Genomic DNA, 24,865 nt, shown 5'->3' with positions numbered 1-24,865 from the left:
TCACTCACGTGGGTTAGGTTAGGTTAAGGGACTTAGAGATTGTTCCTCATATTCATATTTTTCATATGAATATGAGGTTAGGTTAGGTTAAGGGAATTAAAATTTTTTCCCTCATATTCATATTTATGTGAAATGGCGGTGTTTCGTCTGAAGAGTATAGCTTGAGCTAAAATGGGGTTGGGTATTTCACGTGGGTTAGGTTAGGTTAAAGGACTTAGAATTTTTTCCCCTATATTCATATTTGTGTGAAATGGGGGTTTTTCATCCGTAGATTATATCTTGAGCCAATAGGTTGGGCTGGGTTAGGTTAGGTTAGGTTAGGTTGGGTTAAGTTAGGTTAAGGGACTTAGAATTTTTTCACTCAGTGGGTTGGGTTAGGTTAGGTTGGGTTAGGTTTGGTTAGGTTAAGGCACTTAGAATTTTTTCACTCAATAGGTTAGGTTAGGTTGGGTTAGGTTATTTGTAGGAAATGGTGGTTTTTTCATCTGTAGAGTATATCTGAGCCAAAATGGGGTTGGGTATTTTCAAGGGGTCGTGAAATGGTGGTTTTTTCATCCGTAGAGTATATCTTGAGCCAAAATGGGGTTTGGGTATTTTCAAGGGGTCAAGCGAAACCATGGTTCTCCTATCCAAAGAGTACTTCATGAGCCATTTTTGGTGTTCTTTTCTGTACTAGAGCGAAATATTTGGTGGTTTTCCCGTGGAGTTGTTGATGGTTAACGTACACGAGGTTAGAATAAAAGCAAGCTTACGAGGTTTATTGCCTGTGAGCCGAATTGGGGGTTGGGTGTTGAAATTGAGCCAAAATGGGGTCTTTTTCCGTACTGGTAAAGTTCTTTACCACATTGTTTTTGATATTATTGGCATGGAATAAATAAGAATGTATGTAACTTTCTGAGTTGGTTGTTTTGCAATATGCAGAGAATTTAAATTTCTGATTAATGTGAAATCTAATGACTAGTGCATCCAAAAAAGGTAACTCATAATCTACTTCTCTTTCTAATGTGAGTTTTATGGAGGGCAGAATGCTGTTGGCTATTTCTATGAATCTGTTCAAGTTGTGATAGTTTCTTCGGATGACAACGAATACGTCGTCTACATACCTGACTCGGAGTAAAGGGCCCCATACACCGAACGATTGTATGAACAGTTTTCGTTATCTACAAACACACACACTATTCAGACAGTACAAACGATCTCCGCACCGATTTCAGTCTAGACAAAGATTATGTCTTGGAAAGACATGGCATCATTTCTAGAAGAGAAGTGCGCGATAGCGTTATTTACATGAACGATTACATTATTCTTGCACTTGTTAATAACCATTAAAGATTTTGTCATCGTCAATGTTCCCCCGCCCCCTCCACCCCAAAATAAAAAATTAGTGTACCTGCATAATGAAGTCTTTCTTATTTGTCATTTTGTGAATGAGTAAACCTCATTGTAAAAGGTTCTATTGTGTGTCAACAGTTCCTATTCAAGTGGTTGTATATTCCCATTTACACGTAATTTTGTACTTGATACCCTCGCTTTCAGAGAAACAGTGAACGGGACTAAGCTCATGGGTAACTTAGTACGTCATTCTATTGTTCAGTACCTGCTAAGAAAGTCATGAGAAGAAAAAAAAAAGTTCAATGAAACTTCATCTCAAGGTTTAGCACATGAACTTTGTCGGCCTAGAACATTTTCAATAGTCCTTCATGTTCTCATTTTAGCAAGCAAATACATTTTCTCCATGTCACTGAAATTTTCAATTGAAAATAATTTTGAGATTTACATTTTAACAGTTGGTATTTTTTTTTATCTTACTATAATGAGCATAATGTCTGTCCGTCCGTCTGTCATTCAATCACGGCTAAACGGCTGGTCCGATGTGCATGAAACTTGGCAGGGTTATAGTGGGGACCCATAAGATGATTCTTTTTAATGGGGTTTCATCCTATCTCTTCCCCCCCCCCCCCCCCCCCCCTCCTCCGAAGAGGATGTGGGTGAGAAGGGATTCCCTAAACGGAGCTGGTTCTGCCCGTGAAACGAGGCTGGTTATGCTCGTAGACTTAGTTACTTTACGAATTTTCATACATAATTTCTGTATACATATATTTGCTGGTTTAAGTAATGGAAGATAAGTAATGATAAGCCAGATTTCCTTCTTACTTGGGTAACACATTATAAATAATTCTTATTATATCTTTTTCTTACCAGAGGCACTAATCCTGCAAATGTTAATTGGAAAACTTCTGAAGATTTTCCTGATTTTTAGAATCAGAACAGTTAAGCCTATTTGACGAAACTTCTGTGCCACCTTTCTTTTAAGTCTTCCTGCTGATGTTCCTCGAACTCCACCCCTGCCCCAACTCCCCGTTCCCCACCCTCTGACCCTCCCCTCTCTCCCCTCCACTCCCCACTTCCTGTCTCCCCTTCCAAACCCGTTCCTCCCTGCCCCTTTCCCTCCCCATTTCAAACCTGTTCCTCCCCCGCCCCTTTCCCTCCCCTTCCAAACCTATTGCTCCCCAGCCCCTTTCCTTCCCCCCCCCCCTTTACCTTTCCCTTTCCCCTTCCCTTTCCCTTCGCTCTCCCCCTTGCTCCTTCCAAGTCACCTTTTTTCTGAGACTGCTTCCACATTAAATTTGAGATATTTTTTCTAAAACTACGTCCAGATTAAATTTGTGACCTTTTTCTGAGACTACCTCCAGATTAAATTTTTGTGGGCATGTAAGTACATAAATCCAAGTAAGCAGAAACACTAAAGGAGGGTGCTGGGTATATAATGTTGAATATAAAGGAGCCAGGTTTTTTATTATGCCCAGGGATGCTACAGTGTCAGTTTATGGACATCAGTCAATCATTGAAGCTTAATGTTTTTATTGATTAGGCAGAAATCGTTCTTAATTCAGAACTGAGAGAGAGATGAGGCAGTAAATGTTGTCTTTTTCCTGAGAACACTATCTAGGTAAACGGCTTGTTGCACTTTATCGGTTATATTTTTTTTGTCCTCCCTTAAAACTCTATTAAAAAGGACTTGGAAATGATGCTGAGGATATAACCGCCCATGCAATGTATTCAAGATGTGCATTTTTGTCTGTTAATTGATGGATATGAATATAATTTCTGTCATATCCAAGCGTTGCTTTCAATCTTTATTGGGTAATTTTTTAGCCTAGCAAGCTCACCTTTAAATCAAGTGTAATTTAAAGGACTACTTTACATTTAACTAGCGATATACCTTGCTTTGATGGTGATCTTTCTTGTGGAAGCAATTAAGCATAATATATAAAGATTTCTCGTTATTACGAGGTAGAGAAGTAAAGGGTTATCATGTTTGCGCTCAAGTTTGGCCGTTTCGGGAAATTAGATAATGCTAAATTTTATCTCATGATTACAAGAAGTATGCTAGACTATTCTGAAATCATGTGCTTTTATAATAAGATGCGTTTATCTGAACTCATACCGATTTGAGAGGGAAAGAAGCCTTGTGTTGTAGAAAGGGGAACAGAGATTAAAGATGAGAGACGACTGCAAGAAAGTGTGGGTTAGGACATTCCCAACCTCCGCTTATGCCGAGGAATGATCATTGAAGGGGATTACCCTAACCTGGGTTTCTATGCCTTATTATAACTCGTGAATGGAGACGTAGTTTTTATACACACACATGCACATATATATGATGCACACACATATATCTGGTACACACACCACCCACACCTGACTCTCTGTCACTTCTAACTCACTTTCCTTTCAAATGCTCTTTTCCCTAAAATATATACTGTCCCCAAAAATATAATCAGATGATGTCAATCACACACTTTAACCTTTTTTGTAGCATTTCCGAACTAATCGTCGCATTTTTTTCCTTTGCTTGGCATAATCACGCTAGCAAACATACAGACAAACGAACAAGTAATGAATCAGTCCATCTCGACGGAGATGATTATCGTCGTTGCATAATCATTGTGAATTATGGTTGCTGGGTTCAGCTTAACCCAATCCTCTTCCCCTCCACCATCAGCTTGCTGTTATTAGACTCCTTGGATGACTTGATACGTTTCCTTACCGTTGCTTCAAAGATCAATAGAAGGTCAAATGAACTGTTAAAGAATGCGTAGGAGTATAGTGTTTAGGCCAAAGGCCAAGTACTGGGACCCATGAGGCCATTCATCGCTGAAAGGAAAATTGAGAGTCAAGCAGGTTTGAAAGGCGTTAGGAGAGGGTTGATAGCAAGGTGGGAGACAGATAATATGAATGGAGGTAAAGTTAAAGGAATAAAATGGGTTGCAGCTAGTGGTCGAAGGGACGCGCCATAGAAAAGAAAACATCATTAATGCTTGCAGTGCACTAAGTTGAGGTGCACTGAAGGCACTATCTCGTACCCCTTCCCTTACGGGGAAGAATGTATTGGGAGCTGAATGATGTTAATCAGCTGCATGAGGGCGATTTTCTCATGGGATTTCATAATCGTGCATCTGCCTGAGTACGCTCACAAAGAACAACCCAATTGGGGTGACCTGACCGTCGTGGAGACGAGACAGGCAATAGGGTTTATGGGGTGTGACTGAGATTCAAGGTTCCCACAATTTCAGGTCGCAGATTTTTTTTTTTTTTTTTTATGACGCCAGGGAGGACCGACATATATTATCTTATCTCTGATGATTTATGCTTCACAGAAAGACGTGGTTTTGCCTTTCCTTATTTATGGGAACCATTCCAAGATTAGGGAAAGGATGGAGCAACCGGATCAACGTTCATTTTATCCTTTGTTAGAACGATGGTATTACTGCTTGATGTCACCACAAACGCAGTTTCTTCCTATCTTTGAGGGTTGCTATCAAATGTTGTCATGTTGCAATTGACATCGTTAAGAGAGAGAGAGAGAGAGAGAGAGAGAGAGAGAGAGAGAGAGAGAGAGAGAGAGAGTTGAAATTAATATGATTGATTGAATGTTTGTGAGTTTCTGGCGGAACAACTACCAGGGTCACTGGTAGTTGTAACGCCAGATAACGTGGTTGAAGTTTCGAAGTGTGGTGTTTTCAGGCTGTAGATTTGCTGATGGCGTAAAATATAATTTTTCATCACGCTTGGAATAAAAAAAATTTTTCATTGTAAACTAAAAATGTAGGCAGTGGAAATTCCTAGTATTCACTGACGGTGCGAATCATTAATTGACTATTACACTAGATGACTCCTCAACCTTTCGCCCATCATTTTCCCTGATGAAATTTGGACACATCATCTTTACAGTTTATGCCAAATCGCTCAGAACGAGAACGTGCATTGATTCGTGACATAAATCTGCGTCATTTGATGAAACTTTGCAAAACAATGTTAAATTATTTATCAACAGTGAATGCCATGTAACTTAAACGGTAACAGTTCCTGTCTTTCGGTTTACACTGGTGATGTTTACCGAAACTACCGAAATTGCCATTATTTTTGCACCATAATAACAATCATCATATGTTCAGTATATTTAAAGATTGCATTAATAAACTAATATGTCTAACTACTTATTTATACAGTTAAATCGTATAGGCATTGTGTATAGAGAGGAATTCTATGGCTACATACTCGTAAACACACTGTCATTAGTAAGATACACCTATCCCGTTATGTCAGCGATGTCACAATATATGGAATTCATGCTTAATTCTTGATGTCGTTTATCCACCTGACTGTTGATTTATAAAAAATTCACATACGACAACTGTCGTTCCTTTTACTGTACCTCCTTTTATATGCTTTTCATCGAACTTTAGTAAAGCATTAGTTGAATAATTCAAGTTCTTACAAGATCAACACTGGAAAGATAATAATTCACGTCTCACAGACAAACTAACTCAGTTAACCCCCAGTATTTAAATGTCTCAATCAGTAATTAGTCACACCAATCTCTTCTCCAAAATATTATAGTTCCCTCTATTCAGGACCCTCCTAGGACACTTTGTCTCCTCAACCTTATTGCTAATCTTGTAGTGTCAGTTTGGATATTAAGCCTTCTTTTGACTATGTTTTCCTCTGTAAAATCAGTTTGCCTTAGTAAAGGGTCGGAACAAGACCGAAAGTACTCGGCTATCTCGCTTTTTCATTTTTTCCTTCGTGGCAAAAGCCTTTATTTATACATAGCATCACGTTTTATATACTTCGTGATCAAGTTATTCATATATATATACATATATATATATATATATATATATATATATATATATATAAATCTTATAATCCCAAGTCCAAGAATTCCAAACAGTCACAAATTATTGGTAAAAGCCTTCAGCCAGAATAATGATTCATTTCTTCATACTCGCACATCGTATGGAGTATAATCTGAATAGAATATGTGAGTGTGTGTGTGTGTGTGTGTGTGTTGTGTGTGTGTAATAGTAGAGTAAGTGTTTCAATATATCATCGGCGCTAAAAATGTCAGTGCTTGGAAGAATGTGTAAGTCGTATCTACACGATCCTACATGAAATTATTCATATTGTCAACTCGTTTAATAATTGTATAACACTCCAAATTAATTCCTTCCTTAACCACTATTCCAGGGATACTGGTACAAATGGCTGGAAGATGAAACTTACTAATTTCTTGCACTGTTCCTTCTGGAATCTTCTACATAGGAAATTGGTCACCCATGAAGAGGATAAGCATCATATCAGGTAATGGAAGGAACAGTGAAAGCTGTAAGACCAGTGGATAATGCCACGAGAGGATGGAAAGAGTAATATTGGTGACATATTTTCTCTCTCTCTCTCTCTCTCTCTCTCTCTCTCTCTCTCTCTCTCTCTCTCTCTCTTTCTTTGTGTATGTGTAACACGACCGAATCACTATAGGATTGCCTAATATGCTATAAGAATTAGCGTTACCTTTTGTCCTCTTTTATTTGAATGGAACTAAAGTCCGTTTACAGACTAACAAATAATAATATCTTTGCCACCAGCCACGTCTGTTTTTCCTAAGAAAAAGAAATATTGCCCTTTCAACTCCATACATATCCCCACTGAAACTGTCTCAGAGCTCTTGGATGCATCTTAGCTTTGCCAATGTCTCGAAGTTTCTTTCCCGCTCTGGTGTATCTGTCTTCCAATTCTTTTTCTTTTCTCTACTGTGGCAATGTGCCTTTGTTTACATGTTTTATTATTAAGAGGGAAAAACTTCTGTCTGTTTTAAGGGTCATTGTTGTGTTGTCATTTCTGACATTACGGTTTCTTATATATATATTTTTAGGGTGAGTGAAAAAAAAACGGAAATAAGAAATGTCCATTTAAACTAATCATTTCAATCCTCTCTCACCGCACGCTGGATTATTGAAACGAAGTGTTGAGGTAATCCCCAAGTCATTTTATTTCCCAGCACTTTCCTTTCACAGCATCTTCCTTCCAAGTCCAGCGACTTGGGAAGTTTCGAGATCTGAACAGCGATTCGGATCGTGCTAATCCCTTCAATTTTTCTTCACCCAGATATTCATAGTGTAATCTTACTTTTGTGACTTTATGTTTTTATAAAACTTTCCCCCTTATTTTTTACGCCAGCTTCACTTCATGTTGACCGATCAGAATAACGTATGAAAGTTCCCTGTTCCCACTACGTTAAATTGCTATATTTTTTAGTAGCATCCAGTTCTAGAGATCGTAATTTTTCAGTAAATTTTACGATTTCGGAGACTATCCCCTCTCTCTCTCTCTCTCTCTCTCTCTCTCTCTCTCTCTCTCTCTCTCTCTCTCTCTCTGTGTTGTGTTTGTTTATCTGGATATCACACCTGCGTATCTCATCAGTGCACCGTTAATACTGAAAGCCTACTTTGGTGTTCATGTGGCAAAATCCCAGATCAGTGAATGAATTTGAATATTCATGAATCCATTATGCTTTTCTGATTCGGGAAAATGCGTGGCACTCTAATTCAGGATAACGTGATTATTAAGGAATTGCAATTCATTACTTTCTCTCTCTCTCTCTCTCTCTCTCTCTCTCTCGTCTCTCTCCTCTCCCTCCTCTCTTCTTCTCTCTCATCTCTCTCTCTCTCTCTCTCATTTACATCATATATATATATATATATATATATATATATATATATATATATATATATATATGTGTGTGTGTGTGTGTGTGTGTGTGTGTGTGCGTGTGTGAGTGCGTGTGTGTGTGTGTGTGAAATTAATTCTTCTGTTAAAACCGGATACGTCTCAAGTATGAAAGGCCCATTAAAACACTGGTTTAAAGCTAAGGACTATATTTCGGTGGACTGACTTCCATCCGTATACAAATAGTGAATGACATAAGAAGTTATATCTGCGAAATATATGATGGGAGATATGCCCTTAGGTGATGCCTGGGGTCACCTTTAAGTGACTTTGGTTCTGTCAATTGTCATAATCCGCTCCATCGTTGCCTTAAGGAAGATATTGTCTATATGGTCAGAGTCCCAGGCTCCATTGGAAAAGTTTGATCCTATTATCTTGCTGTTTTAGCAGTGAAGATTCTATCATCTGACATTTCTATCGAGAAGCTGCTTTTATACAAAATTCAGTATGGTTCATGTTATTTATATGATGGAAAATTGCCAAACTACGTTGCCCATATCTAGCACTTATGTTGAGTTAATCTTTCCGACAAAGACAATCCCTACAGAGGATTTCATAGACTCCTATCTCTTTAGAAACTAGTTTCTGCTGAGCGTTATTTAAGGATGGGTTAGAGTTGCCTAAAGTTTGGGTGATCTCTTGTAAATTATCCACGTAAGGAATTATGATTTTGATTTTTAATTTTTCCTTTTCTTTGTTTTTTCTGGTTTTGTAAAAATGCTCTTTGCTTTGTGTATGACTTTTTCTATTATGAGCTTGTATATTTTAACAAGACAAGTTTACGATATAATGCTGTATCTTACGAATGAAATGCTTTGAAATCAATTTTGTTTCTGCTTTGATAAGCTGGTCTGTTGTCTGTCATTTTTTCCCAATTAGATGAGCTGTTCAAATGAACTATTGATATTCGTGGAACATAATTTGGTCATTAATCGTTGAGCGGTCATTCCGTCAATAGAGACCCTTTTCATTTGGTGAATGAGCCCTTCATTATTCTTATTAATAATCAAATATTCCTAACCTTCCACAGTCATCATATGGAAAATTTATTCTGGTTCCCCCATAACGTTTATTCTGATAAATTACGTTTCCTTTGTTGGGCGTTGATGGTGATGATATTGAAGGTATGGATGATAATGATGCCGATGATTGGGGCCGATTTTCGATACCTCTAGGATCTGGACAATGGGGCTGGGGTCAGATATGCGAATGCAAGAGTTACTTTTGATGAATAGGGCGATGACGTTTTCAAATATTCTGTTGCGATGACCTCTCAATATGTTGTTCTTTTCGATTAATTTATAGAATAAAAATGTTTTTCAAATAAGAAGGTAATATATAGGCTTAAATAAGGAGAATGGAGAGTATATGAAGTTCTGTTACAAAACACAAATGAACTTGTATACAGAAGTATGACGATAAATAAGTTACTCAAGAGCAAAGTAAATTGCGGGATATATTGAAAATTTCAGGGTGACACAATTATTTTCGGGGTAAAGATTATACATGAAGGAAAGAAGCTTAGGAAAAAGTTAGTGAGAAAATAGATCTCAGAATGGAATGGATTTAAGAATCTAGACAAAGGGCCAAGCACTGGGACCTACGGGGTCATTTAGCGCTGAAAGGTAAATTGATAGTAGAGAGGCTTGAAATGTTTAACAGGAGGAAAACCTCGCAGCTGCACTATGAAACAAGTGTTAGGAGATGGCAGATAACAGTCTGAATGGAAGTACAGTAAAAGGAATGAAGGGGTCCAGCTATGGGCCGAAGGGACGCTGCAAAGAACTTTAAGTAACGCCTACAGTAGACCGTGTGAGATGCACTGACTGCGGTAACACCCCCCCCCCCACCCCCACCCCAACCCCAACGGGGAATAGATCCTAGATTTAGGTACAAATCTAGAGACGTCTAGAGACATTGTAGTCCTAAGTTGATAGTGTTTTGAAACAAAACTGAGAGACTTATAAGGGTTTATGAATGCTTTACGATGACTTTAGACTGTAAAGTATATAAAACGCTCTTCGTTTGTATTTTCATCCTCCATAACATCATCATCATCATCATCAACAACGCCTAACGAAGCAAACGTAATTTAACAGATTGAAATCAATGGAGAAACCAGAATGAATTTTCCATATGATGATTGGGGAGTGTTAAGAATATATGATAATTTAAGGGGATTACTCATCTATGAAAAGGGGGTCTCTAATGAATCCGGAACGACCGCACAGCATCTCATTTCCAATTATGTTTCATGAATATCAACAGTTCATTTGAACAACTCATCCAATTGGGAAATTCGACAAATACTACATACGCACTTGTGTATGCTTGTAAAATATGCAAATTTATGAAGTATAAGGTATAATGAATTTTTCTTAGAACATTTTCTATCACTTCCAGGCATCTTTTGATGATAATCGCCTTTGGATTTAAAAATCAATGATCAAATAATTGGAAATTTGATGTACTCCATTTGTTTATCAGCCTTCAGTTTTAAACATATTTTTATATTTTTCTTTCCAGACGTAACTTCCACTGGGTGACGCGGGAAGAAACAGCACTGAGTACCATACAGCAAATCCAGTCTTAATAGTCATCAAACCGTCGCTCTCTATTTACCAGAGTCCACAGATATTTTCGAATAGAAGCTTCACAATTTGGGCTTCTCTTTACAAATTCCGCCGATTGTTTTTTATTGTTCAGTCAGTTGATCTCAACAGTTTGGGAAAAAAGGGAAATATTCTTTTTTCACGAAACTTAGTTTTAGCACAATGTTACTATATATTGAAAGGCTATTATATAATTATTTGATAGAAACTAGTGCAGACGGCTGCCTACAGAGGGCAATTAACATATTCATAATGGAATTCCCATGGATAACATATGGATAATACATGTAAAACAGCATCATTGATAGTTGGTTGGTTGAATGGTGAACATTACGCTAGCATGAAAAAATAAAGACTGTTGCCATAAGTCGACTCGTAAAGGGTGAAATGGAGTAGGAAGACTCTTGTTAGCTAGTAGGGACGTCATGAATTCATTTTCAGTAGTTTCTTATACTGAAATCGGACAGAATCCAAAAACGATACCCATTGAAATTCAGAGGTCATATAAACAGATTGTTCAGATTTGCATTTATTTTAGTCGTTAGTTCAACACGAAAAGTCAGTCATCATTTGTTTGTACTGATGATGATTTATCAATGTCTTGTCGCTTATTCTGATGTATATAATTGTTATTTCATTATATAATCGTCGGTATTCAAGTACACCCTGGTGGCTATCACTCATAACTTTGAAAAAGATCGGGGGAGATTCCCGCTGGATGTTCAACAAATTCGTAGATATTTGGTCTTATAAAACCGGTCTTAGGAATGATCTATGAAGAAAGTTTAAAAGTAACTTGTTTTTGTGTCATTATTTTCCCTCAGCTATATTCTTTTGCCGCCACCACCTTCTGACAGTACTCCATGTTTTCGTGTGGGGTGGGGGAAGGATTACTATGAGCCAATGAAATGACACGGTATTCTGACACAGAAATATAGATATATATATATATATATATATATATATATATATATATATATATAGTATATATATATATATATATATATATATATATATATATATATATATATATATATATATATATATATATATATATATATATATATATATATAGACCCCCGTAATCGTTGTATCTAAACCAAACATCTAGGTTCGAATGCTTGTAGGACCATACGCTGTTGCAGTCATAATTCCCCTTGGGTGTGAAGCATTCCCGAAGTTCAGTAAATACGGTATTATGTGATATTTGTGACAGTTTCCGTACTGTAAATATAAAAACGTTAAAAGTGCGTAAATTTTATTTATGTATATATATACATATATATAAATGATAAGTTGTTGTTATTAAGATTCCAAAGTTCTTATGTTGTTTCTGTATTTTTTATTAGTTTTTCTCCCTTAATTAGCAACATTTTTATTGTAGGATATCTAACTGAAACTGGTTTTTGAGTTATTGGTATTATTTTGAACTTATACATATTTTTTCCAAGTCAAGGTATTGGTGGAGGTCTTTTTAAACATTCTATTGATACCCAAATGAGATCAATTTTCATCGGTTCAAAAACGTTGTCCTCCGAAAGAACGAATTTTATGGTGCTTTTGCTTTAAACAAGTATAACCTCCTGTTTTCGGCTTTCCCTTTCCTTTACATGCATGTTAAAGCTCCATTACCTAGCTGATTTTATCTTTTCTCTTTGCCCAGGTAAGAACCAGGAAATATATTCGCGGTAATAGAAGAGATAAACTAAATTTAAAATGCAGTAATTATGTTATTGAAAAATAAGAGCCTACAGGGGCCCGCGGCCCAGTAATCGGCGGAGGAGTCCTTGAGCTAATTAAATGCCTACTGCATCAGGGATACTAGAAGCAATTATGTACATGGTAATGGAGGTTTAATTTTAGTTCTTTTAAGCTGAAAGCTCAGATGAAGATTTTTGATCAAAGCTTCCTTAGCATTTGTCTCTCTTGTTTGTGTGCATTTAGGGACGTATTCCTCTTTGTATATATGTATGTACATATGAATGTAATTAGGCAGGCATTTGTGCATATTTTTACACCAACTTTTTTATGGAATCGACTTCTCCAGAATTCATGGATCAGTTTTACTCAGTTTTTGGGGCAAAAAGTATCATTTGGTAAGGGTATATAATTAAGAAATATTGAAAAATAAGAGCGGGGTTCATTTAAAAATTTCATGTAGAGCTTCTGGCCCAAGATGGGTTCCCAGTCGAAGATCATGATTATGACTGCCAAGTGTAGCCCTTGAACAGTTCAAATACTTTTTACTTCAGTCCCATTTACCATTTTCTTTGTTATCGAATGTCTTACTACGTGAAATTATTAATTTCAGTCAGTACAGTATTTAATTGGACTTTCTCTTTAGTGTTTAATTGCAAGCCCATAATGGTTCAGTTCATTGCCCGGAGAGAGAGCGAGAGAAAATGATTATTGGCGAATCATTAACATTCGTGCTATGCATTCCGGAATGAATGCATTCATAAGGATGTCCAATGCGTTAGATTGCTATTCACAATCTCCTGACAATTATTTCATAGTTCAACTGAGAGGTTTTCTTCCTGTTACACCTTTCAAACCTACCTACTTAGAATGTCATTTCCATCGCTGAATGACCTCAACGGTCCCAGTGCGAGACCTGTGGCCTAAACTCTATATTCCATTCTAATCCCTTCCATCCAATGCGTGAGATACTTGATAGCCTATTGTGTCAGGGTCAGTGGTGTCCTTTAACAGGTAATCAGGCTGGTATTAAATTTTATCTTGTCCCCTTTTTCTCTCCCTATAAGCTAGAATCTTAGATCTTATACGAAGGGTTTCACTAATGCTATATCAATTTCTGTCGTTGCTGGTTTCAAGGGAATCAAAGAGAACGAGGCAGTTGTTTATATTGGTGTTATAATTTTCTCCGCCGGCGAAGCTGGAAGGTGATTATGTTAACCCTTCCGTGTGTATGTGTGTGTGTGTGGACGTTAGCAAGGTTTCTCAGGAATGTGTTCATTTGAGGAACTTCTAGAAATGTGCTGTCACCGTAACCTTCGCAACAACTCAGAGCTAATTTTTCCCAAGAGTTAGCCACCTAGAGGAAGTTACTTAATGAATGTGCCTAGCAAGCCCATGACTATAATGATGATCTTTTTGAGAGGCGTTGGTAACTGTGATGGTAATTGCTTCATATCAAAGAAAGATAAAGTAAAGGAGAACGCATTTTCGAGAAGTTCGGCAGCAAGGAGGTTTTCGCGCCACTGTTGGAGGCGCCTATGTTCGTGGTTGTTCCAGAATCGGCAGGAGTGTTGTGGATCTCGTCGTTACGTGAGAAACGCCGCGATTTCTGATGCAATGCCTCGTCTAGATTCATCTAAGTAGTTCTAGAAATCCCTGGAGTCGGTGACGTTCGCCGTAGGCTCCGCCCCCTGAGTGCTGTATAAATACGACGAACGAACTTTGGAGAGGAGTGATCGTAGAAGAGAGAGAGATCGTAAAAGAGAGATCACCAGTTAGTCACAGAGAGCCACAGATTAGATTATCAGTGAGAGATCAGCAGCAGCAGAGATCTTCCGTGAGATACGAGAACAAGGAACTGACGAAGTATCAATCAAAAGTTGTTCGAGAGTTGGTTGGATATTGGTCTAGTCGTCTTCCGGTGTGGACGGCCGAGTTGTCTCTACGTCGAGCAGACTTCAGAGAAGAAAAGTTCCTGTCACAGGTGTTGGGGAATTCCTGCCTTACAAGAAGATTACTTTCTGCAATATGGAGTCAAGAGGACGTCCTAAATCGCCGATCTACTTTCATGAAGTTACCTCTTCGAAGTGCCAAACTGTTTAGCAAGTATTCTTATTACCTCACTGTTTCCCCCCATTCATGCAGTGTAAGATTCTATCTATTTATGTAAATAGGAGATACCATTCTGCATTTACCTTTGTTAGTAAGCTTGTAAATAAACCTTTGTTGTGTTAGTGTTTCTTTCTATATTCATATCCCCAGTTTCAGCTGTTTGTGTTGATAAGTTTTTTTTTTATTATTTCATATCGAACCTGAAGCGGACCTCCATCAGAGGCCGTAACATTGTGTCGACCTTTAACCAGGATATTTCGACATCGTAACATTGTCTCTGAGATCTTATATTTGATTGGCGTCAGCGGAGGTTGTTGCCGATCGTGTTGACGTTGGTACATTTCTGTGAAGAGAGTTTTTAATTGGGAACAAATTAAAGTTCATGATTCATGGATTTTCGAATTTAATTATTTTAAACCTCAAGTAAGTTTGAAATGTAAAGTTCCTGTAAAGCGTTCAGTATAATGTTATGAAAATTAACGCGTAGAATATTATACTTGACCTAATAGCCGATTTTATTCGGGAATGCATCACGATAGTAGGCATGTTATTGTTATGAGGGAATTATATTTAAAGACGGTAAATAATAAATAGAATAGTTAGATATCATGACAAACCGAACGTTTTGAATTGGGGATAATTTTCTTAAATTTACTTCTTATACGCCATCGTATAGTTAACTTTACCTTTTAAGATTTGATATAGCAGAATTATATATATATCTTTAAGTTTTAATGTACCCATGTGTTTAGTATTCACTTATGTGAGAAATACTTCATTTAAGGCAAAAGCCATAACTAAAATTTATTGCAGTCATTAATAAGATTAATTGTGTTGCTCTCTTTACGAGATAAAGATAGTACGGCTGTGAGGGTTAGTATTTATAGTTTAAGCCCTCCAGTCTTATGTTATCTCGCATGGTCTTATCTGGAATTAGCCTTCATGATTGGCTTAGCTTCGGAGTTATGAAACCCACCAGACTCCCCTAACGAGCGTTGTCGGCTTGCAGCCTCCCAAGACGAATTTCAAGCTCTGGTAAAATTAAGCGCCAGTTGGTGGCTGAGGGACCCACGATTGTAGACTTATAAATTCACAGTATTATTATAGTTTAGGTGATGGTTTTATGGTAGAGTTGAACGAGGCGATTTTTTTCCCTTGATTTTATTTTTCTAGTAAATCATTATTTCTCTCTCTCTCTCTCTCTCTCCCACTATCTCCTCTCTCTCCACTCTCCTCTCGCTCTCTCTCTCGCCTCTCCTCCTCTCTCTCTCTCTCTCTCTCTCTCTCTCTCTCTCTCTGATACTAATGAATTGAAGATTATTGATTACCCTTTCGCTCGGAGGCCCATTTCTATTTCTTGAGGTCAACATTCCATTTCATATATAGCAGTATTATACGTACCTTATCAGAAATAAGTAAGGTAAAAAAGGGACGAATAAGAGCATCAAGAAGAAGAGAAAAGCGTAACAAGTAACTTTTGAATTTCTTAGGTTTATTAATACCTGTTAGGATCTGTTGCAGGGAATGTCAATTTTTTTGTTATGTCCATTTTTTCTGACAATTTGTTTATGTTTGAAAATAACGGCTTATTTAAAATAGTAGCCTCCATTTTAAGATTAATCTTATATCTAGCGAAGCGAATTTCAGTGAATTTATTTCTAGAGTTCCCATAAATTGTGCAGTTCGCAATAGTTGAGCAAGAAAATATTTGGGAAGGTTCCAAGACCTTATCGAACCTCCATAGTTATTGGAGACCTAATTGTGGGCACCTGACAAATTCTAGGAATGAATCGCATGATTTTGTTATGGGTGTTTTGCCTTTTCCCTTGTATTTGTTCTTATTTTACTTTCACATTTCTTTGCTGCGTAGAATTTCACGTTTTAAAGGAACAACAAAAATTCTACCGTGGGCACAAAAGAATGACCTTTTACTTTTTTGGTTGTATTGATTTCATTTTTGTATTAATGATATCACTAATTTTCAACAAGTAATTTAAAAGGTATGTCGCCGTGTGTTTAGATACATATCTGGTTCATGTTACCTCCAGTATCGATTTTCACCCGTTTTTCCCGGGGACTCCTTTTGTTAGCCCCCCTTTTTTTTTTTTTTTTTTTTTTTGCACAATGAATAAAGTTGAACTCTTATGCTCTCATTCCCACACTATTACACTAGTGAAAGAGAGAGAGAGAGACCCAGCCCCGCATAAAGGCCTCATAGCTCTCTCTCTCTCTCTCTCTCTCTCTCTCAGAGAGAGAGACCCACCCCCGCATAAAGGCCCCATCTCTCTCTCTCTCTCTCTCTCTCTCTCTCTCTCTCTCTCTCTCTCTCAAGCTTCTACCTCCCCCGTTAATAGCGCGTTACATAAGGTAACTTGCTCAGCCTTTGAGGTCATGGTCAACATTTATTTTCCCGTGTTGTTAGGTCTCTGTCTGCATATACCACGTCGCAGAGCTTGTAGTTATAATTTGTGTACTTGGGTTTCTCTTATTTACTACCAAAGAATATTTCCTTGAACTTTGCGGTATTAAACCTCGCAAATAGAAGAGCAAGGTTGTTAGAATTGATTGCACAATCTAACAATACGTGGTACTTGGTAAAATCTGGGTGGATGTGAATGTGCATCGAGTTGATTCAATAATAATGACAAAGATTGATGCTAGGACCTGGATTAATAGATTTGATATATTTTATGTTTCACCCAACGATTTAAGATGTGAGCCAGCTATTGAAGATCGAATCGGGGAAGAATGTTCCAAACATAGCAGAGGAAATTAATCAAATGAATTTCCTCAGGATAGGTAGCACTACAGAATCTTGGAAGACTCTCAGTATACTATTTTATTTGCACTGTTAAAGGACAGATAGGCTAGATTGGTTTATCTCAAGTGAAGTTACAATGAAGAATGATATGCAAATTTTTTTGAAATTTCACGTAGTCGAAGGTATAGTATATACATTTTCTAGAATGTATTCTGTGTCCTACGCCTATAACAATCTTATTTTGAGTTTTGTTACTGTCATGCTCACCATAAGAAGATTCAGCACTGGAGTATGTGTTGGGATTGTAAAATGAGTATCGCTCAATAGTTTCTGAAACACCTGAGTAGATGGTTATTTAACTATAGAAATGACAGTTATATAATGGACCATTTGATGTAACAGTTTTATACATTTTCTCTGTCAGACTCTCCTCCAGTGTTCATATTTCATGGTTGCCTGCCTTCAAAAAGAAGTCTTGGAAAACATGTCATTGTTACATAGAGTGATAAAACAGAATGTTATGTAATAATGAAAGAACATCATGCATCATAATTGTGAAAGAACATCCAGTACCAAAATATGTTATTCGAAAATAGAATGTGTTTCTCGGAGACAATTCATGTCGGTCAACGAGGAGTTGATATTTCTATTTCTGTTGCAACAATCAGAGTGCGGCAGAACTCCACGTGGAGAAAATATAATACCGGATGAGGCCGGATGACAGATCATTTTGTACGTTACAGACTTGTCCCAGTTAAGAGCCGGAGATATTATTTTCATGGCGCTTTTATGGGAAACTTTCAACTGGAATTTTCCAGTTCAAACGTGTAATGATTTCGCAGATGAAAAAAGTGTTTTTGCACTTGCAATTATTTGGTTTATATTTAGGGGAAATTATTGGCGTAAGCAGTAATAATCAAAAGTTTACAGTAAAGAAATAAGATTGTCCATCTCATTCCTTCAACCCTGGTCGCTTTCAGTCATGAGGGCTGATCCCCGAAGCTGTTAATTGATTTAGTACAATCTTATTAACTTTAAATTTAAGCATGTCTCTTTAAATTCGTCTCACTTTCATCTTTAAGGAATATAAATGATAATGGACTGTACTGCATTAACCTCTCCTAGAAAGCTAATATCCTTGTCGTAATCTTCAGGGTAAAGCCCCAGGTCATCTAACAACTTGACAAACGGTAGTGAATAAGCTGGTATAGTACCAGCTTATTCACTAAATTGTTCTAATCTCTCTCTCTCTCTCTCTCTCTCTCTCTCTCTCTCTCTCTCTCTCACGATCTTAGGGTTAGTGGATAGATACGTATGAGGTGGTTCAAAACTCTTGTATCATTAACAGTTATGTTTTAGCTGAGAATCGTTACTTAATAGTTTTCGAAATCTCAGTTGCTCACTTGTTGCTTCCTGCCATCTCTTTCTCCCCTTCCGTGATATTGCTTTCGATCGAAATCGGAAAAAAGAATTTTGATAATCAAATGAAGTTCCTATTTAGTAAGGTGGCTTTAATCCCTTGTTCTGTTGGGTTGGTATTTCATATGGATATATACCCCCACATTCGCAGCCACTGAAATAAGTATAATTCACGAAGTCATTTTATTAAGTCTCTGAACATCTCAATCTCATGATTCGTCAGGCAAATCTGAATTCGTTGGAACCTCTTATTGTAGCGCACTGATAGATTTTTCTCTTTGTCCTTTTTTATCCTTATTCCTTAATCAGCTTTGTTTTACATTTGTCCTTTTTTATCCTTATTCTTTAGTAGCTCTGACCTTTTAGTATCAATCTCATAAACCCATAATCTTTGACGCCTACGCGCCTGCTCCTTTCGCCGCCTCAGCAACACCGATATTTCAGCAAGAGTGTTTGCGTCCATCCTAGCCCCAGTTGAGCTTGATTCTGACTTTCTGACTCAGTCAGTAGGAACGGAGCTGATTCAATATGACTCGAGTCACATGACTCATCTTGACTTGACTCGACTCGACTCGACATGCTTGGTGTAAACGCAGCATTAGGCAGCATATGCCGATACCACCTCCATGGAGCATCTGCTAAGTGCTTGCCAACAGGTCAGCTTCCCTGCAGAACTGATGGTAACGGTTGGTTGCAACAACAAAAATGTCAGTGTCAGGTGACTGAATGTAGACTTCTGTTGCTCCTTTTTGAACAGCATCCAGACTGTGCAGGATCAGTCTCATATCCACTTCTTATTGGGGGCTGAAGGCATGTTGAACATCCATGTAGTTTGAGAGGACCTCCTGCCGCAATGTCACTATGAAGACCTTGGGCTTTACCTCAAAGTGGTGGAAAGTTTTTTTTTTTTTTTTTTTTTTTTGCAAGATAAACTGTCAGTTCATCATTGGCTGTGGTACTGGATAGGAACTGCTTTGCTGACATCTCGCCAATTGGTGTTTTGGTGTGATGTGATAAGCAGTTGCTGGCTTACCACTGAAGTCTCTCCATGTGGCCTCTTGCAATGAAGTGGGAAGATCATAATGGTCAAAGATTAGATGGGGCTCGTCATATTCTCTGCACTTGCTGTCTAGTCTAGCTATGAAGTGGTCCGCCCATTGAGCACATGTCTTCACCCTAGGTGGCTTACCCATTGCCTGGTCAATTGCCATTCTATCAAGGGAGCAATGTCATCCTCTGCTGTAGCTCAACACTAATTTTGTTTGGCAGGTCCTCAAGTACAGCCATCAGCGTGCTTTTGTCTGTGCATGGTAGGAGCTCACCACTCACTGCGAACAAGGCTTGTGGGAGGGACGTGAACTCATGCTGGCCAGTGCTCGCCTTGTGGTTCATCTCAGGGCGTCAGCGTGCAACAATCAACATGCAGGCAAATAGTGATCTGTCGTCCTTGAGCTCCACTACCTGATCAACCACTTTGAGTTTCACCAACTTCCTTGCACTTTCCCATAACTTCATTTGAACCTGCTTCATTCTGACCCAGATACTGACCTCATCCATGTTGATGCATTCCTCAACAAAGTTGGCATACCTCTGCTGCCAAATGTCTTCTTGGTTGCACACATCTTTCTGCACCTCAGCTGGCCTCACAACCTTTGTGATGATGTTGGGCAGGTCTTCACCCTCATACTTCATCAGATTCATGAATGATATGAGCATGCTCTTGAGTCAAGCCATGTTCTCTTCCTGTCTTGTCCAGACAGCCAGCGACACGTCATGATATTCCTTACATGTATTTGTTGGTGAGCCAGACATCACATGTGCTTCTTCTGGAGTTGTAAGGAAGAATCTTTCCAACACTGGCATTCTGTGTAATGCCCACAAGTCCTCCAGTGACTTTCATGATGCAGTTGATGTGCTCAAGAGCATGATCCACCGCAATGGCATAGAATGGGATCTGTTTTTTGTTGACTACAAAGTTTTAATCCGTGATGTATGTCTGGATCTGTGCTCTGAAGGGCTGTCATTTTCGCAAGGTAAAGTGGAACCAGCCTGGCATACTTCTGCTTGTCTTAAGCAAAGAGGTATTTGCACAGATCATCAAGAGACGACAGGTGTAGCTCCCAAAGACCATCACGGATGGTACAGATGAATCACGAATAGTTACCTTATTTTGTTGCGTCTTCAACATCTCTTGATATAGATGTTGAAAACAACTTTGGTTAAGCTGCTTTGCTGCCTGTACACATGGCCCCTTCAGATAAGGATGGTCTAGGAAGAATTAGTCTACATAGAGTTCATAGAGGGCCTGAACTGCAGTCATGTGTGCTTCCAGGGCTCTTTTAACGTGCTTGGCTTCAAGGATCTTTCTTGTTGTGGTTGGACCATAGATTGAATATTTGTCAGAAACACTTTAGAAAACACTATGTAATATTCTGGCATTCCAGACTCTGAAATAAAACGTGATTTATACAGTACGTACTGAAGGTCCAGAGGAACAATGGCGACATTTTTCCACTTCCTGGCAATGCTAAGAACACATTCATAATACTTGCAAAAAATTAACATGCAAAACCGAAGGGAATTCCAGTCTGTTATGTCCCCCCTCAACCCCCTCAGGTTTATCATCAACTCATGTTACTAACAGTGACAATATGTTGCATAGTATTTCCAGTCATTCGATCGCAGGTGTGGTTTCTTTTGAATTACATTTATTTGCTTCTCGTTATCTTCTCCAGTCTTAATGAAAATAGATATACTTTTTGTCCCTTCACAAAATGGCTTTGATTCTCATTTGTAAGAATATCCTTGTAATCATTCTTAGAACGCAATGAATGCTCGTCTACTAAATGATTTAGGTTCTCAATTTAAAACGACAAGGATACCTTTCACAAAAGGGTCTACCATCTAGCTAGAGATACTCACAATTTTCGATATCCGTCTTTCATAAATTGTTCTTCATACTCCGCAGTGACGTTCAATAATTTTCCATCTGATGCAAAAATCAGTCATTAGAAGTGGCTCATTGATTAATGACGAAGCCATTTGATTACCTTTATTGCTGTGGTGACATGAAGCTCAAAGTGCGTGCGTGTTTGCAAGAGAATGAAGTCTTTCAAATTTGCAGTCTCCGCAGTGGAAATATTAACTGTACCCTGTTTTATAGGCATTGAACTTATTCTCTCCCTGCACATGGTTAATAGGTATTTTTAATTCTCTTGCAGTCTGTAATTATACTTCAGTAAACGATCATTGTCAAGGAAAATGACTGAAAATGCACAGAATAAAATATTGTTTTATTTACAATTTCTCTTTTTTTATTTACTTATCTTCATAAGAAGTCAGAAAACTTGCATCTGAGATGTTATGAGAACAATTAAAACCCAGAAGATAACAATATCAAGTAAGAAGCCATGATCAATGTTTTGAATATATTTTCCAGTGAACGGGAGTAAGAATATTCTAATATATTGATGAATATTCTCCAACGATGAAAGTAAAAATTTGCTAAAGATTAAACTAAGTAAATCATGTGGTATATTAAAAACGACCCACTAGTCATAAAATGACAATCATGCACAGTAAAATTTATTAATAGATAACCGAGTTCGTCTCAGTTGCACTCAGCCTCATGTAAACTTTGGCTGCGCAGTCATCATTTTTCCCCGAAAGAACGGATATTTGGTCAATGGTATATTAGTTAAATCTGTTGTATTTATTTACCTCATTTTCACCGTTTCATTGTTATTCTAAGCCTTTGATAACTTTCCATCTCGGCTTTGGATGACAAAAAGTTGATGTTCACTTAAATTTTTTTTTATTTTCACTGCATTTTACACTTTCTTCCATCGTCCACTCTTTCCACAGGGAAGAGTAAATCCTTCGTTTGCAACCAGGCACGAGGAAAACGGTAGAGGGATGAAGTTTTCAAAATGAGACAAAGGATGGAAATTATTTGATAAAATCCCAGACAGACTGGTAAACTAAAACTTTCAAATTAACTTTAGAAAATGTGTCTCGACAGTTCCATTGGATTTCGCATCCTAACTGTCTCAGTCGTATTCTCTATCTCGCTTTATTCTAAGCAGGTTAATATCTCTCTCTCTCTCTCTCTCTCTCTCTCACACACACACACACACACACACACGCATAATGAGTAAAAACCAAATTAACGTGAACCCCATGAATCAGATTATACATCGTCCCATGAATAGATTGCTTTTTTCCTTTGAGAATACGAGTTCTAATGAGCAACCTTTGCGTTATTTGTGAGTGCGACTCGACTGGTTAAGCCAGAAGGCGATAAAATAGGACTTTCCCTGTGGAAATTAATTAGGGTGGAAGAGGATATATCCTCCAGTCTATTTATCGCCATAGCGATTTCATATGGCATTTTCTGTGTACTGAGGATAACTAGTTCGTTACCTCTTAAGGAAAGAATTCCTTACACGAAATATATTTTTGTTGATAATATAATTGCGATTGTAAGTTTTCAACGTCATCGGATGTTAATGATGGGATTAAATTATGCCTTCTAATCTGGACGATTAATAACCTGATCTCTTATTTTTTTTCTATTTCCTAGAAGTGTTCGTATTTTTCTCGGTAAAACAAAATAGTCCTCTTTATCAATATTGTAATTGTGTTGTTGAGGTATTAACAAATGCATTTAGTTGCTACAATAACTAATAAATTCAGGGGGTGTGAGGATGTGCTACATACAATTTTTTGTTTTTGTTTTTCGTTTATTTTAAACTCCTCTAAATTTCATAAACGTCACGAATGACAACTGTGCCTTTTCAAGTATGACGGAAATTCGGAAAAGTTTAGAAATGGCTCTGCAAATATTGGTCCTGAAGTTTGAGAGCAAATCTTATCAGCATCAGATTATATGGTTTTCATTGAATTATTGCGTTCGAAAGTTTCCGCCAAGTGCGTATTTGCCTTCATACTCTTATGAATGCCTCAAAACTTTAGTTTTTGACTTTTTTTAATAGAATTGGTCTTATCATGATGATGACATTATTGTTTTGATTTATATGAACCTTGTAAAATTATTGGTACTCATTTTTGTTCATATTTCGCTGTATAAAATCTCTCATTCTTGAAAGTTCCCACATCGATCGATAAAAGTATATTTGTAATGAAGCAAGTCATGCCAGATATTCGATCCCAGATACTGTAGTTTTAGGAAGAAAATTCCGCTGAAGCTCTAATCCTGAAGTCGTTTTTGTGTATTTTTCAGATTCAGACATTCCTTTTTTATGACCAGAAAAGGTTTTTAGTCACTTTTACTATATTTTTTGGCGATTTCTTTCTGTAACGTTGTTCGTTAATTCGATAACTTCAGGATTTCCATTTTTTTTATTTTGCTCTCACAGTAATTATTTTTGAAGGCTCCCTTATTGATTCGGCGTGTTCTGCTTGCTCAGTGATATAATTTATATATATATATATATATATATATATATATATATATATATATATATATATATATATATATATATGTATATATATGTATATATATATATATATATATATATATATATATATATCATATATATATATATATATATATATATATACATATATATACTATATATATATATATATATATATATATATATAATATATATATATATGTATATATATGTATATATATATATATATATATATATATATATATATATATATATATATATATATATATATATAAAAATTCAACTTCTTCTGTTAAAACAGGATACGTCTCAAGTGTAAAAGGCCCATTAAAACACTGGTGTAAAGCTAAGGACTATATTTCGGTGGGCTGACTCCCATCCTTATCAAGTAGTGAATGGCAGAAGTTACATTGGCGTAATATATATTGAGAGATACTGGTTATGTGTGATAAACTAGATTCCTTCAGTTAGTTTTTTTCTCTATATACCTTGCCTTTGATGAAAGTAATCTCTAGATTTTCTTCGCCCTGTGTCGTATCCAACAGTCACGGTTACTCCTCATCACTTTTATCGATATTTTCTCAGCACCATTCAGTTCTTAAATAAGTGGCGTCTGGAAACCAAAATAAATTCCTGGTGGTGCGAAAGTGGTTAAACCGGCGTGAGCAGATAAAAGTTCTGATTGGGCAATAATAATTTTTTATGCCCATATTTTCAAGAGTAATGGCCCAGTAGAAAATTGGAAGACTTTGGCA

The 24,865-nt window shown here is 37.2% G+C and overlaps 1 long non-coding RNA gene across 1 annotated transcript in view; it reads left to right on the top strand.

Annotated features, from left to right (window-relative positions):
* LOC135222208 (uncharacterized) overlaps nucleotides 1-11,607 on the top strand; it is a 19,971-nt gene extending 8,364 nt beyond the window's left edge. Inside the window, exons 2-3 of the long non-coding RNA XR_010316213.1 lie at nucleotides 6,535-6,648; nucleotides 10,597-11,607. This is a non-coding gene — a long non-coding RNA (uncharacterized LOC135222208). The remainder of the gene's footprint in view (nucleotides 1-6,534; nucleotides 6,649-10,596) is intronic.
* The last annotated feature ends 13,258 nt before the right edge of the window (nucleotides 11,608-24,865 follow it).

The sequence above is a fragment of the Macrobrachium nipponense genome, chromosome 3, assembly GCF_015104395.2.
Source record: "Macrobrachium nipponense isolate FS-2020 chromosome 3, ASM1510439v2, whole genome shotgun sequence".
Taxonomy (NCBI): Eukaryota; Metazoa; Arthropoda; class Malacostraca; order Decapoda; family Palaemonidae; genus Macrobrachium; species Macrobrachium nipponense.
The sequence above is the reverse complement of the archived record's forward strand: the minus strand, read 5'-3'. Positions and strand labels throughout refer to the sequence as shown.